A 14688-nucleotide genomic window follows, 5' to 3' on the forward strand; every position below is an offset into this window, starting at 1 on the left:
ATCTCACTCAGCCTTGAATATGTTCAGTGACTCAGCCTCCACTACTCTCTGAGGTAGAGAATTCCAAAGATTACTATCCCTCTGAGAAAAAGATTCCTCCTCATCTCCATCTTAAATAGAAGATCCCTTACCTTGAAACTGTGTTCCTAGTTCTAGATTTCCCTATGTTGGGTGGCTAGAACCCATAGAAAATCCCTTGGGCTGTATGCACCAGAGAATGCTTGACGTGAAATGTGATGCATAATGGCCATAATGCTCCCACGACTGGGACTATTCGGTCCTGGTGCTGTGAATGGAGATTTGGCTGAGCGCCAAATTCTCCATTCTTGATGGCAGCAGTAGTGCGGCCTGTGAGACTGGAGAATTCCAGTCATCGTAAATATTCCAAGTGTAATGAAGCACCTCAGATTGCCATGTTCTGTACTGAAAGAGATTGAACTATCGTGCACTTTACGTGATGCTAAATTTGAAATGTTATGTGATGTTCTATTGCAAAATGTTAGAAATAAAGGGGGCGATTCTCCCATCACGACCCGCAACTTTTCTGGCGGGTTGGGCTGGGAGATTTGCGTCATCGGCCTTTATCCGGGATTTGCACAATGCGCCGAGAACGCATGCGCGTCTCCCAGAGCCGGAGAACAGTGAGAGTCCAGACCACGCTGGAAACTGGCTGGAAGAGAGGTAAGTCATTTGAATCTTTTTTTAATGTAGTTTAAATATGTTCCGCATTTCATTATCGGGGACTTGCTGCTCCCGATTGAATTTCCCACCCTGCCAGGAATACTTCATTCTGGCGGGGTTTAGAGTAGCTCCCAACGTTCGGGGAACTAGCGAGAGACTCCGCCGGAATGAAGGGGGGGGGCAATCAGGGCCCCCCAGGGGGTCGGGCGGCAGGGCATGGTGCCCCCTGGACATGGGCACCCTGGCAGTGCCAGCCTGTGATCCCTGGCACCACCCAAGGTGCAAAGTGTCCAAGCCCAGGAGGCAACCTGGCACTGCCCATTGGGCATTTTAACATAAAGAATAAAGCAGACCACAGGTCAGGATGGCCAAGCTTGGGCTAGTTCGATAAGGAGGAAGTAAAATGATTAAAACTTAAGGTTGAGCAGCTGCACAACGGGGCAGTTGAGAAACAGCAGGAGCGAGCAGAATGATTGAAACTGGCTGAATGAGGAAGATAAGGAGAATACAGCAAAGAAAAACAACTCCCTAATACAGGATGGAAAAGTACTGATATTGTATTAGCTCATTACTGCATGTGTGTCTGTGTAGCCAGGCTAGCAATAAAAAAGATATAAAGACTGTCGTTTGCTGTACTCAGGCGCGCCTTCCCCCACACTCTCTGAAGTGGCTGGAGGAACGTGACCTCTGCAGAGTAAAATAAACGTTGTTCCTATCCATGACTGACTGTCTCTGAATCCTATTTTTCCACCACAGCATCGGACAGTGCCGGGGGGCAATTGTGGGCGGGGCCTAGGGGTGATTGATGGGGGTGGGAGGTCCCGCTGCCACTCTGCATGGGTTTTGATCTGGGCTGGAGGAAGGCCAGCGATGAGGGCAGGCTGGGAGGGTGGGTGGTGGTCTGGCCTCGGGATGGGGGACGGTGGGGGGGGGGAGGGCCTGCCGGAGTGGGGGGAGACATCGGGGCACTCCGGGGCTGGGGCGGGGGGGGGGGTCAGGGCTTGCCTGGGAATTGTAGTGGGGCCCGTGATCGGGCCTTGGGGGAGCTGGAGGGGCAGTACTGCCGGGGTCCCAGGCTGGCCAGCGATCGAGCTGGCCAGCAAACAGGGAAACTGACAGATCGAGGCCACTGCGCATATGCAGAGTTCCAGAACTGTCAGACTCTGGCGCGAATAGGTCCCGTCCCCCTGGAATTTTAATGAGATTCACGATTGTGACCTCTGCAGTGCACAAGGTGGGGAGATTAGAGTGTGAAGTTGAACTGAGAAAACAGCCGTGATCTAGAACAGTTTTCCCACCAATTCAGCACTTTTGGGAGAATCGCCCCCAAAGTTCTTTTTTTTTCAGAATAAAAAATCTTCAAATTTGAGAAATAAGCCGGATCACAAAGTCACCCAATAATTAGGTGTCATAGACAGCAACAGATGCTATTGGGACTCCAAAAATGAACTTTTAAAATGCATTATTAAGCAGTTTTTTTAGAATGCCAGAATCTTAGAATAATAAATTATTTTCCCACAGGCCAGAACACTTTGAACACCGTTAAAGCTAGCTGAAGTGGTTAGAATGCTGTCTCTACATTCGGATCCTTTTACCTCCAAACCTCCAGGACCAGCTACTGAAAACTTACCATCAAAATCCTTTGATGAGATAACCACATTTAATACTTGGAAGCAATTAAAATAATGTAGCAGCATTTTAGAAGGTACTAGATAAAGGCCAGATGATAGGTTTACAAAGTAAAGCATTTGTAAATTACAGGAAGTGAGACTTCTTGGTTGGTTTCAGTTCAGTAACGAACTAGACCATGGAAAAACAGCTGATGTGCAGACAAAAGTATTTTTAATAACATAAGCAAATAAATCGTGTCAGGACATCATTTCATCCGCCACCCCCAGCTCCCAATTCCAGAAATCAGTAGTTCAAAAATTAATAAATAATGGCTGACCTCTTAGGGGACTGGAATTGCCATTTGTGGCATAAAAGTTAAGGTGATCATCATTGCTACTGATAATGTATGGCAAGTGGCTGACTGTCCCTGTAGGTGTTTGTGGAATAAATGGCACAGGTCAGCCACAGATCCTGTCTTGGACCTGAGCAACCTTGTGGCATTGTTCCTTATGCCAGTAGCAGGCTATGGTGTAATGGATCTCGACCTGAAATATTACTTACTACTAGATTTTCCACCTACATCTTTCGTGCTTCACCTCTTTCTGCTCTATTGCAAGATACCTTCCAGTGGCCAATACATCCATATTGTCTGGAAGAAAATTTCTGTCCGACTCTTTCCTTTTATTAAACTCACTCCATATTGACATGGATTAAAATACTCTCTTCAATTTGACTGCCTTGTTACAGAATGTACCTTGAGTTTTTGAAAAGGGTTTTATATGTAAAAAATCAGATTTTCTCCTCATTTTTGCTTGTATATCTTTTTAATGAGGTTAGAATTCAGCAAGTAAGACAAAACATGGATACGTTTTGCTGATGTCTATATGCTTTGCTAAAATTACCAAAGACATCTTTCCAGACACCTTTTCTTCCAAAGCACACAGAAGACAGCATCTTCTCAGTTCTGCAGAGGTGGGTTTGATGGCTGGACAGGGAGGATGATCAGTGATAATGGGTTCATGTTAGGAGCCCCAACACATGTTTGCTTCCTTGCATTCTTACCAGAGTCATGTGGGCATCAGCAGAACCCTGCTCAGGCAGGTAGCCAACAATGATCAATTGGGTGAATAATGAAGGGGATGGGGAGAATTCTGCCAGAGTCTTCCCAGCACAAAACAGACTTTTGCTCAATGCAAAGTATGCCAGCTGTGGAAATAGCCTCCCAGTGCCTGGCTGGGATCCCATCAATGCTGAAAACTCCATGGCCATGAGGATGAAAGATTCACAGTTCTAATTCAGGCAAGTTTTGGATAGTAAGATATTGCTCTTCAAGTCTCTGAAAACATTCCGGCAGAAAGATCAAGTCTGACATTTCAATTTAGAGAAGTAATACTTCGAGAAGCATATTCTATGACTTTTTGCTACGAGAGGAGTTGAACTGGATCTTGCATATTGATCTGCTGTGACACATAATTGTCTTTTATGCATTGGATTAAAATAATTGTATTACTTAAAACTAATTGTCAAGTGCCAGAACAAATGCTTGAATTGTGTTTGGTCATTTGTAATAGGATAATTTTCTCCTGCATTGTAAAACATATGAGCAATACCTTTGACCTATCATACAAGAATGTACAAAATCGGAAATGCTGATAAGATGGACATATACTTGGAGAAAACAGCAAGTAACACTGACAAAACAGAGAAGGCTAACAGGGAGGAAAGATAAGAATACTCATGAATGTCTGAGTTAAAATGAGTCCCATTATTAGAACTGTGATGCCAAGATCGTAAATATATTTTCTGAGGAAGAACAGATAGAAGCAGTCAAGTTTGACAGAGCTTTATTACAAACAACCAGGACAAAGCGGCAACCATGCCTGCAAGTGTTTATCTTACTTGAGTTAAGGAGGCAAAGTAACTTGAGTTTTTGGAATTTAGGTGGATTTACATTCTGTCCTTATCAGGGAATTCTCAAATGCTTCTTGCAGCTGGATCATCAAACGGAACCTACATCCTAATCAGCCAGGGAGCTCTTGAATATAGTTAGCAGAAAGTTACTGACAGAAAATATTGTCCCAGATTGAAATTAGTGACTCTCGCTGTTGATTAAGTTGTTATGATATTTGTACTGGTAACTGCCAAATTGCCAAAAGAAAAGAAAATAAACTTTGATAAATAAATATATTGAGACAATATAAGTAAAGTTTGTTTACAAGTCTGTTATGGAAAGATCTGAGTCGAATTAGAATTATGGTTGTGAGCTGAACTCTTTATGATCTGATATTATAAGTTGAACTATTTCATATCCTTTAAGGTGTAAACTGGGATGACAGATGGAGACAATGAGAAAATAAAACATGTGTTATAAGGATTCTTCATATTTCTTTATACAACCAATTTCCAGAGCCAAAGAATCTATAAGATGAGCAGGCAATGGCAAGAATGTATACAGAAACTCTTGAGGATTAATAAAGAAGTTGAATAAATATATTGTTTGGCACAAAATTACCACAGATTAGGTCTGGTGTGTTTGAACATGAGGTTACATGAGCTATGGAGGACAGCAAGATAAGAGTTGAATAGTATACGTATAGGGACGGATGTAAATTCCAAAAATTATTTTGGTTACTGTTCAGGATCAGTGAATACTTGCATTAAACTTTTCTTTTGCAGATTTACATAGATGGGGAGAAATATAAGGAGTGATTGTACAATTTGTGGAAAGAATAGGCTTCATATGTCAAATGCTTTTTTTATTCCATGCTTTCTGTCCTTATAAAAATGGAAATTGTCTGCTGAGCATCTTTCCTTACCCCCTGTCCAGTTTCTGAAGGATATCTGTACTGTTATCCTAAGAACCATAAAAGGCCATTTGTGTAGCGCAGCTGAGCACTTCTAGATAAGAGAATGTGTTCCATATTGATTCTGGCCAATTCACTCCTCAACCTAGGAAAGATTCTACAAAATTTCCCTTTAACCCCATCACAAGACATATTGCTGGTTAACACTTACTGAAAAATCTGAGGACCAAATGTGGACCAAAATAGCTTTTTGTAAAAACAACTTTCTTGGAATCTCGGTAACATATTAAAAAATATTTAATGGGATGTGTGCATAACTGGTAAGGCCAGCATTTGTTGTCCATCTCTAATTGCTTTTGAAACAGTGCCAGTGAGCCCCTTCTTGAACTGCAGTCCATCTGGTAAGGGTGCTGCTACAGTGTTGTTAGGAATGGAGTTCCAGGATTTTGATCCAGAAGCAGTGTAAGAATGATAATATGGTTCCAAGTCTAGATGGTGTGTGGCTTGGAGGAGAACTTGTAGGTGTAGTGTTCCCTCTGTTTGCTGCCTTTATTCTTCTAGGTGGTAGAGGTTGCAGGTTTGGAAGCTGCTGTTGGAGGAGCCTTTGTGAGTTGTTGCAGTGCATCTTGGAGATAGTACACACTGCTGAAGTATCTGTCAGTGGTGGGGAAATGAATTTTTAAGTTGGTGGATGGGGTGTAGATCAAGTGGAATGCTTGTCTTGGATGGCGTTAAGCTTCCTGAGTGTTATTGTAGCCAGACTCATCCAGGCAAGTGTAAAGTTTTCCATCACACTCTTGACTTGTGCTTAGTCGATGGTAGACAGGTTTTGGGGAATCAGGAGGTAAGTTACTCGCCTCAGGATTCCCAGTCTCAGTTCTGCTCTTGTAGCCAAGGTATTTATATGGCTGGTCCAGTTCAGTTTCAGGTCAATGGAACCCCTAGGATGTTGATATGGGAGATTCAGCAATGCCATTGAATGTCAAGGGGGAATGGTTAGTTTGTTTCTATTAGAGATAACTATTGCCTGGTACTTGTGTGGTGCAAGTGCTACTTGTCACTTATCTGCACAAGCCTGAATGTTGTCCAGGTCTTGCTGTATATGGACAAGGACTGTTTCATTATCTGAGGAGTTGCAAATGGTACTGAACATTGTGAACATTCCCATTTCAAACCTTACGATGGAGGGAAGATGAAGTGCCTGCAGGCAGTTGGGCTTAAGACACTACCCTGAGCAACTCCTGCAGCAATGTCCTGCAACTGATATGTTTGGCCTCCAACGATCACTACCTTCCCTTGTGTCAGGTATGATTTCAACCAGTGGAGTTTTCTCCTACTCCTTCTTGCCGAAGCTGCTAGGTACCACTTGGTCAAATGCTGCCTTGATGTCAAGGGCAATCACTCTCACCTCTTCTTTGGAATTCTGTTCCTCTGTCCAAGTTTGGAGTAAGACTGTAATGAAGTCAGGAGCCGAGTGGCCCTTGCAGAATCCAAACTGAACATTAGTGAGCAGGTTAGTTCTACGTGAAGTACTATCACTGACATCTTCCATCATTTTGCTGATGAGTGAGAGTAGGCTGATAGAGCGGTAATTGGCCAGATTAGATTTGTACTGCTTTATGTGGGTAGGACACACCTGAGCAATTTTCAGTTTTGTTGGGTAGATGCCAGTGTTGTGACTGCACTGGAACAGCTTGGCTAGGTTCTGGAACAAAAGTCTTCAGTGTTGTTGCAGAATTGTTGTCAGGGTCCATAGCCTTTGCGTTATCCAGTGCTTTCAGCTGTTTCTTGATAATAACATGAAATTGATCAAATTGGCTGAAGACTGACATCAATGATGTTGGGGATCTCTGGAGGAGGCTGTGATGGATCATCCACTCAACACTGCTGGCTGGAGATGGTTGCAAATGCTTCAACCTTGTCTTTTGCACATCCGTGCTGGGTTCTCCCACCATTGAGGTGGGGGATATTTATGATTTGTTTAATTGTCTCCACCATTCATGATTGGATGTGGCAGGACTGTTGAGCTTTGATCTGATCTGTGGCTGTGGGATTGGTTAGTTCTTGCTATCATTTGCTGCTGCCGCTGTTTGGCATGCAAACTATCCTTTGTTGTAGCTTCACCAAGTTGACATCTCATTTTTAGGTATTGCTGGTGCTGCTCCTCTGGCTCATTCTGCTGTATATGTGGGTGCAGCTTTATTAGTTTTAATGTCTCCTGAGGCCACATTTTCTAAATGATCATGTTTCATACTGACTAGAGTGGGCACAATTCCTGGGGGTGGGGGATCATTATGCCACCAGGCAGTTTCTGTCCAGCTGACTGGTCCAACACTGACTGTGCCACATATCCTGAGGTCAGCACTATTGTATTTGTTAACTGAGCAGGGAGTGTGAATCCCACCTGCTACACCTGTGTTATACAGAGGAAACCTCAATGTCAAGTACAGAATTCAACAGCAGAAGGAAATCAATGCCTCTATTAAGTAAAGGGGCAATAACATCATCAAACAAGACATTCCAGCTGGATTGAAAACATGGAAACCGGGACTGCCTTTTTTGGAATTTACACTGGAAGTACTTCAGAGCAAGATGGAATGGAGGAGAAATGGTTCATTTGGAGTTGACAGCAAAAAGTTTCTGAAGTCTGCTGGAGATATCAAGGATCATCAACTCTGATTCTTTGAATTAAGGGCTGCTTTGCATGAAAAAGTTCAATGACCTAACAAGGGCAGCCAACTTAAGATAATTCTTTTCCACAAAATATATCTGGCAATACTTCACACTTCGCTTAAGGATTGACTCAGAAGGTTTCTGAATACATCTGTGATCCCTGGCCATAAAATTCCTTGATGCAACTCACAACCAGACCTTTTCTCACAATGTGCCATTCATGCAGGTTCTTCCATTTCTCATCTCACCTTCCACTTTTTGTTTGCAGTTTCTATTATCTCCTTCTATTATATACAGTAACAGCATGCATTTTCCAGCCTTATTTGCAATATGTGATTTGGTCTGCTTTATTCTGGCAGGAGAAGGTGGCCAATAATGAAGCCTCTGATAAGAATCCTGCCCTTTGATTTCTCACTTGCCAAGAACAAGAGTCGCTCCGACTCCTGGGGTAGCATACAACAGATACTGTTGGGGACATGGGGGCCTACAACTGTTGCATCTTCATTTCATGGTGTCAGACCACAGATGCCTTTGAAAGCAAACTTTTCTGGCTCCTACAACTGCAACCCAGCACAGCTTAGTTTGGCTGATAAGCATTTAAATCTCTTTTCCACATAATGAAAAAAGCAAAATTCTGCAAGAGGCAAAAATGAGCCAGACCCACTGCTTCAGATCACACACCACATTCCCAATCATCTTCATTAATTCTTGTTCCTGCACTCATTGAATCCAGTCAGATCCACTCAGGAGATAAAAAAAAGTGCAGATGATGTTATATTATTAATTGCCATACCCGCCACACAAGGGAGCTAGGGCAGTTAGGAAAAAGTGAAATCTGAAGGATTGGGGCCAAGACTCAGAAGACGTCAACCCTTGGTGAACAGCCTGATTACCCAAATTTCAAGGCTCCTACTTTGAAATCTAAATGTAAGTAATGGTCTCATGGACATGGACACCAGTACTGTCTAATGCCATACTTTAGAGCACCTCTAAAAAGGCTTTATACCTCTGCAGTATTACTTGGGTAAGTGGTTGTTCCAGAAATATCTGCACCTGTCTTCCCTAAGAGAGGCCTCTGGACCAGTCAGTAATCTTGTGTGGAGGTAATGTCCACTTGTGTTGACAGATGATGGTGTCGAGTAGCTTCCAACATCTTTGGGATGGTACCTCTCAGGGCTTCTAGGATCTCCATTCATTATGCCCTTTCACTGCTCAGTAGGTGGTCAGATTCAGGGACCAGTACCAGGAAGAGGGAGGCATAATGGTTAGCCCTGCTGCCTCACAGAGCCAGGGACCCAGGTCGATTCCGGCCTTGGGTGACTGTGTGGAGTTTGCACATTCTTCCCGTGTCTGCATGGGTTTCCTCCGGGTGCTCCTGTTTCCTCCCACAGTCCAAAGATGTGCCGCTTAGGTTGATTGGCCATGCTAAATTTCCCCTTAGTGTCGGGGGAATTGGCAAGGTAAATACGTGGGGGTTACACAGATAGGGCCTAGGTGCGAATGTCGGTGCAGGTTCAAAGGGCTGACTGGCCTCCTTCTGCACTGTAGACATTCTATGATTCTGTAAAGATGACGGTTTGCATTAATAATCCTGCTGTCTCTCAATACTGCAGCACATGAGACCCTTAGCCAGCCCCTTTGTATGTAGTCGACCTCCAAAATGATTCAGATACCCGAATCCACCATCTAGCATCCCAAAAGAATGGCAATGAATTGTAACATGGCCCTTTATTCGATGTTTCCTTAATAGCTGTAGGTAAAAAGGTGAGAAATGACAGGGAATCAAATACTTCCCAGAAGTCACCAAGATAGTCCCTAATTGTCAGAAAACATAGATTTGACACATAGGATTCTGTTCTAATATAAAAATAAAATACCGCAGATGCTGGAAATCTGAAATAAAAACAAAAAATGGGGGATAAGCTTAGCAGGTCTGGCAACAACGGTGGAGAGAAACAGAGTTAATATTTTGGATCTCAATGACCTTTCTACAGAACTGAGTTAGGGTTTTGTGTTACCGGTCAATTACCAACCTCTTAATTAAAGAACAATGGGATTCTTTGTGGTTGAGGTTACTTCCGTGAAGCATAGCTCTTCATCCATATTGCCTAATTCACATATCGTAAAGCATACAATTATAGTTCCAAGTCTAACAAGTGGGTCTCATCATTCAATGACATCTGAATAGTTGTGTTTAACTGTATTTGCCTTTCTCCTGCTCTTCATGTGGCTCCACAATCTTCTGAGATATCTACGCTCATCTAATTCTGGTGTCTTGAGTAGCACAGATTTTAATTGCCCTGTAATTGGTGGCTGTCCCTTCAGCTGCTAAGGCCATATATTTGAGAATTTTATCCCGAAACATCTATATCTCTCTACATCACCTTCTTCCTTGACAAGCATTTTGGCCATCTAACCTACTGTCACCTTAAATAGCTTAGTGTCAACCCATTAATTTTACGCTCCTATGAAGTGCCTTGAGACATTTTATAATGTTAAAGGTGCTACATCAATACAAGTTCTTGTTGTTAAATGGCAAATAGAATGGTAACCCATGGTCTGGTTTGCACAAAAACTGGCCCTAGAAATTGCACTAAGGCAATTTGATGATATTTTGCTGCTGCGAGCCCACATATTATCAAAATACAATTTACAACATGCCATTATAGGATTTAATCTTTGACTTGTGTCTACAGTATCAGAACAACTGAATGACCATATTGCGATTCTTGATAACAGAATAAATGAAAATCTAAGGTGATGGTGCAATTTCTATCTTTCGGGCAATTATTTAGTTTCAAAGTTGTATCAATCAAATCACTTCTAACTTGACCTGCTTTGCAATCCAGTAGCATTTGCTTTATATCATCAAAAGTTACATTGTGTGGAACTTTTGGCAGGCATAAGAAAGGGCAGAGGTTCCTCAGATTTGGGTCTTATCGCTGTTTCCTCACCCTGGCCCAGGTTCCATGACTTTGCTCTATAGAAAACTGTGGAACTTCAAGGGTTACAATTACTGATGAATATCCTGCAGTTTACATTCATGGCAAGTTAAAGTGCACAACAGCCAAAAGTGTGACAGGAGGTAAAGGTGCTCAAGATTTTTTATTTAATTTGGCACGTAGGCAGCACCAGCAAGGTAATATTTATTGCCCATCCCAATTTGTTCCGAGCACATTAGAAGTCAATTGTATCATGTAGAACTGAAGTTGCACATAGGCCAGACTAGGTAGAAGTGGTCTGCTCTCTCCCCCAAAGACATTAGTGAACAAGTTCAATGTTTATGGTAACTTAGCAGTTGCTTTGATGATATTTTGCTGCTGCAAGCCCACATATTATCAAAATACAATTTACAACATGCCATTATAGGATTTAATCTTTGACTTGTGTCTCCAGCATCAGAACAACTGAATTACCATATTGCGATACTTGATAAATAGAATACTGCAGTAATACTGATATAGCATTCATTTTTTTAAAAGCACCTTCAGTGTAACTACTTTGGCCATTCTTTATGTGGCAGTTTTTCTTAATTTCCTGAGACTTTCCATACATGTGTAAGGATACAACTCTTGGTTTGACTCCATTTAGTAATGGAGATAACCTTTTCCATGGGAATGTCTATTTCTTTGGACACAAAATTCAGGAATAGAACTCATAGAAACTCATAGAAACCCTACAGTGCAGAAGGAGGCCATTCGGCCCATCGAGTCTGCACCGACCACAATCCCACCCAGGCCCTACCCCCACATATTTACCCGCTAATCCACGCATCTCAGAACTCTAAGGGGCAATTTTTAACCTGGCCAATCAACCTAACCCGCACATCTTTGGACTGTGGGAGGAAACCGGAGCACCCGGAGGAAACCCACGCAGACACGAGGAGAATGTGCAAACTCCACACAGACAGTGACCCGAGCCGGGAATCGAACCCGGGACCCTGGAGCTGTGAAGCAGCAGTGCTAACCACTGTGCTACCGTGCCGCCCCTGGGAACAGAAATGCATGTTATTGTCTGTCTGCCTTTCTTGCACTGCACCAAGTTTTCTGGGGCTCCCTTGGGCATATTTTTATGTGTGCAGACTCATACATTAACACAATAAGGTAACATGCTATTTTAAATCTTTCTGTGCCCCTTTCAAATGTAGAGGGACAATGGGAGGCTTCTAACTGCAGAGCATCATTAACAGAGACACTTAGGCTTGCCTGTGTCTCGTGACATTTGAGGCAGACAAAGCACATGCTTATGTCTGTTTCTATAGCTAGTATTTTCTGGAACAGGTTGCTAGCCTGTCACCAAAGTGGTGCCACTCCACATCAAATCTGCATAACCAGGAAACTTTCCCATTCTTAATGCCGGCTGTAGAAGAATAATCAACCTGTCTGGCCATGTTATGAATCCATCTTCCATCAAACCTCGGAATAGCACTTGAACCTAGAGCTTCTGGTTCAGAGGCAGAGTCACTACCCAATGTGTCACAAGGCCTCCATCTAACAGAGAGAATGCTCTAATGGTATGCTTGACATATAGCTGCATGCAATCTGCAGTTGCACTCAATTTTTTCCACCTTCTACAAGTGGTATTGGTACCAGGTGCCCCGAGCTAATGTTAATGACCTCAGACAGGAAAAAACTGATTTTCTTGGCCTTCAGACATGATCAATGTACTTGGGAGCAGAGTGGGTATGAAAATTCTTTCTTGTACTCTCTGCTTGGGCAAAGGACTCAATGAAATGTTCTAATGTGAACAGGAAAAGATGGTGACAAAAGTATGGTCCTTTTAAAAAAATGTAATGAAAATTCTTTGATAGGGACTGACTAGTCAACTGTGCCAACCAGAAAGGTTAACCATTAATATTACAAGAAAGATTGTGGCAAAAATTAGCCCCAAGCTTACTGGTTTATTTCTGCTTCAAAAAGAATGACTACCACAGAGCTAACCTCAAATGTAAACCAAAAGCTGGCCTTTTAACCTTGATGAAAAGGTGGAAAATAATCATGTAAATAATAGTTTGGTTTACATCTTTGCCTTATTGCTTTAGATGTGGACAGCTCTCAGCATGAGCCCTATTCATTCATATTATCCCCATGAAAGAGCATTGCAGCATACTTGGAAGGTGGCAGAAGAAATTATCATAGAAATCATAGAAACCCTACAGTGCAGAAAGAGGCCATTTGGCCCATCGAATCTGCACCAACCACAATCCCACTCAGACCCTACCCCCATATCCCTACACATTTTACCCGCTAAACCCTCTAACCTACACATCCCAGGACACTAAGGGGCAATTTTAGCATAGCCAATCAACCTAACCCGCACATCTTTGGACTGTGGGAGGAAACCGGAGCACCCGGAGGAAGCCCACGCAGACACGGAGAGAATGTGCAAACTCCACACAGACAGTGACCCAAGCCGGGAATCGAATCCAGCTCCCCGGAGCTGTGAAGCAGCAGTGCTAACCACTGTGCTACCATGCCGCCCTTTGTCCTGCAGAGTCGACAACATGAAGACACGAGGTTGCTTTGGCAGACAGAGAGAAGGAAAATCCAAAGAGCTTCTATAGGTATGTTAGGAGCAAAAGGATAGTGAGGGATAAAATTGGTCCTCTTGAAGACCAGAGTGGTAGACTGTGTATGGAACCAAAAGAGATGGGGGAGATACTAAATGGTTTTTTTGCATCCGTATTTACTGAGGAAATGGGCATGGAGTCTATGGAAATAGGGCAAACAGGTAGGGAGGTCATGGAACCTTTACAGATTAAAGGGGAGGAGGTGCTCGCTGTCTTGAGGCAAATCAGAGTGGATAAATCCCCAGGACCGGACAGGGTATTCCCACGGACCTTCCGGGAAACTAGTGATGAACTTGTAGGGGCCCTGGCAGACATATTTAAAATGTCAGTATTCACGAGGGAGGTGCCGGATGATTGGAGGGTGGCTCATGTTGTTCCGTTGTTCAAAAAAGGTTCCAAAAGAAATCTGGGAAGTTATAGGCCAGTAAGTTTGACGTCGGTGGTGGGCAAGTTATTGGAAGGTGCGATAAGGGATAGGATCTACAAATATTTGGATAGACAGGGACTTATTAGGGAGAGTCAACATGGCTTTGTGCGTGGTAGGTCATGTTTGACCAATCTATTAGAGTTTTTCGAGGAGGTTACCAGGAAAGTGGATGAAGGGAAGGCAGTGGATGTTGTCTACCTGGATTTCAGCAAGGCCTTTGATAAGCTCCCTCATGGGAGGTTAGTTAGGAAGGTTCAGTCGCTAGCTATACATGGGGAGGTAATAAATTGGATTAGACACTGGCTCAATGGAAGAAGTCAAAGAGTGGTTGTGGAGGATTGCTTCTCTGAGTGGAGGCCTGTGACTAGTGGTGTGCCGCAGGGATCGGTGTTGGGTCCATTGTTGTTTGTCATCTATATCAATGATCTGGATGATAATGTGGTAAATTGGATCAGCAAATTTGCTGATGATACAAAGATTGGAGGTGTAGTGGACAGTGAGGAAGGTTTTCAAAGCTTGCAGTGGGATTTGGACCAACTAGGAAAATGGGCTGAAAAATGGCAAATGGAATTTAACGCAGACAAGTGTGAGATATTGCACTTTGGAAGGACAAACCAAAGTAGAACGTACAGGGTAAATGGTAGGACTCTGAAGAGTGCAGTTGAACAGAGGGATCTGGGAATACAGGTACAAAATTCCCTAAAAGTGACGTCACAGGTGGATAGGGTTGTAAAGAGTGCCTTTGGTACATTGGCCTTTATAAATCGGAGTATCGAGTATAAAAGTTGGAGTGTTATGGTAAGGTTATATAAGGCATTGGTGAGGCCGAATTTGGAGTATTGTGTACAGTTTTGGTCACCTAGTTACAGGAAGGATGTAAATAAGATGGAAAGAGTGCAGAGAAGGTTCACAAGGATGTTGCC

Source organism: Mustelus asterias, chromosome 11 (genome assembly GCF_964213995.1).
Source record: "Mustelus asterias chromosome 11, sMusAst1.hap1.1, whole genome shotgun sequence".
NCBI lineage: Eukaryota > Metazoa > Chordata > Chondrichthyes > Carcharhiniformes > Triakidae > Mustelus > Mustelus asterias.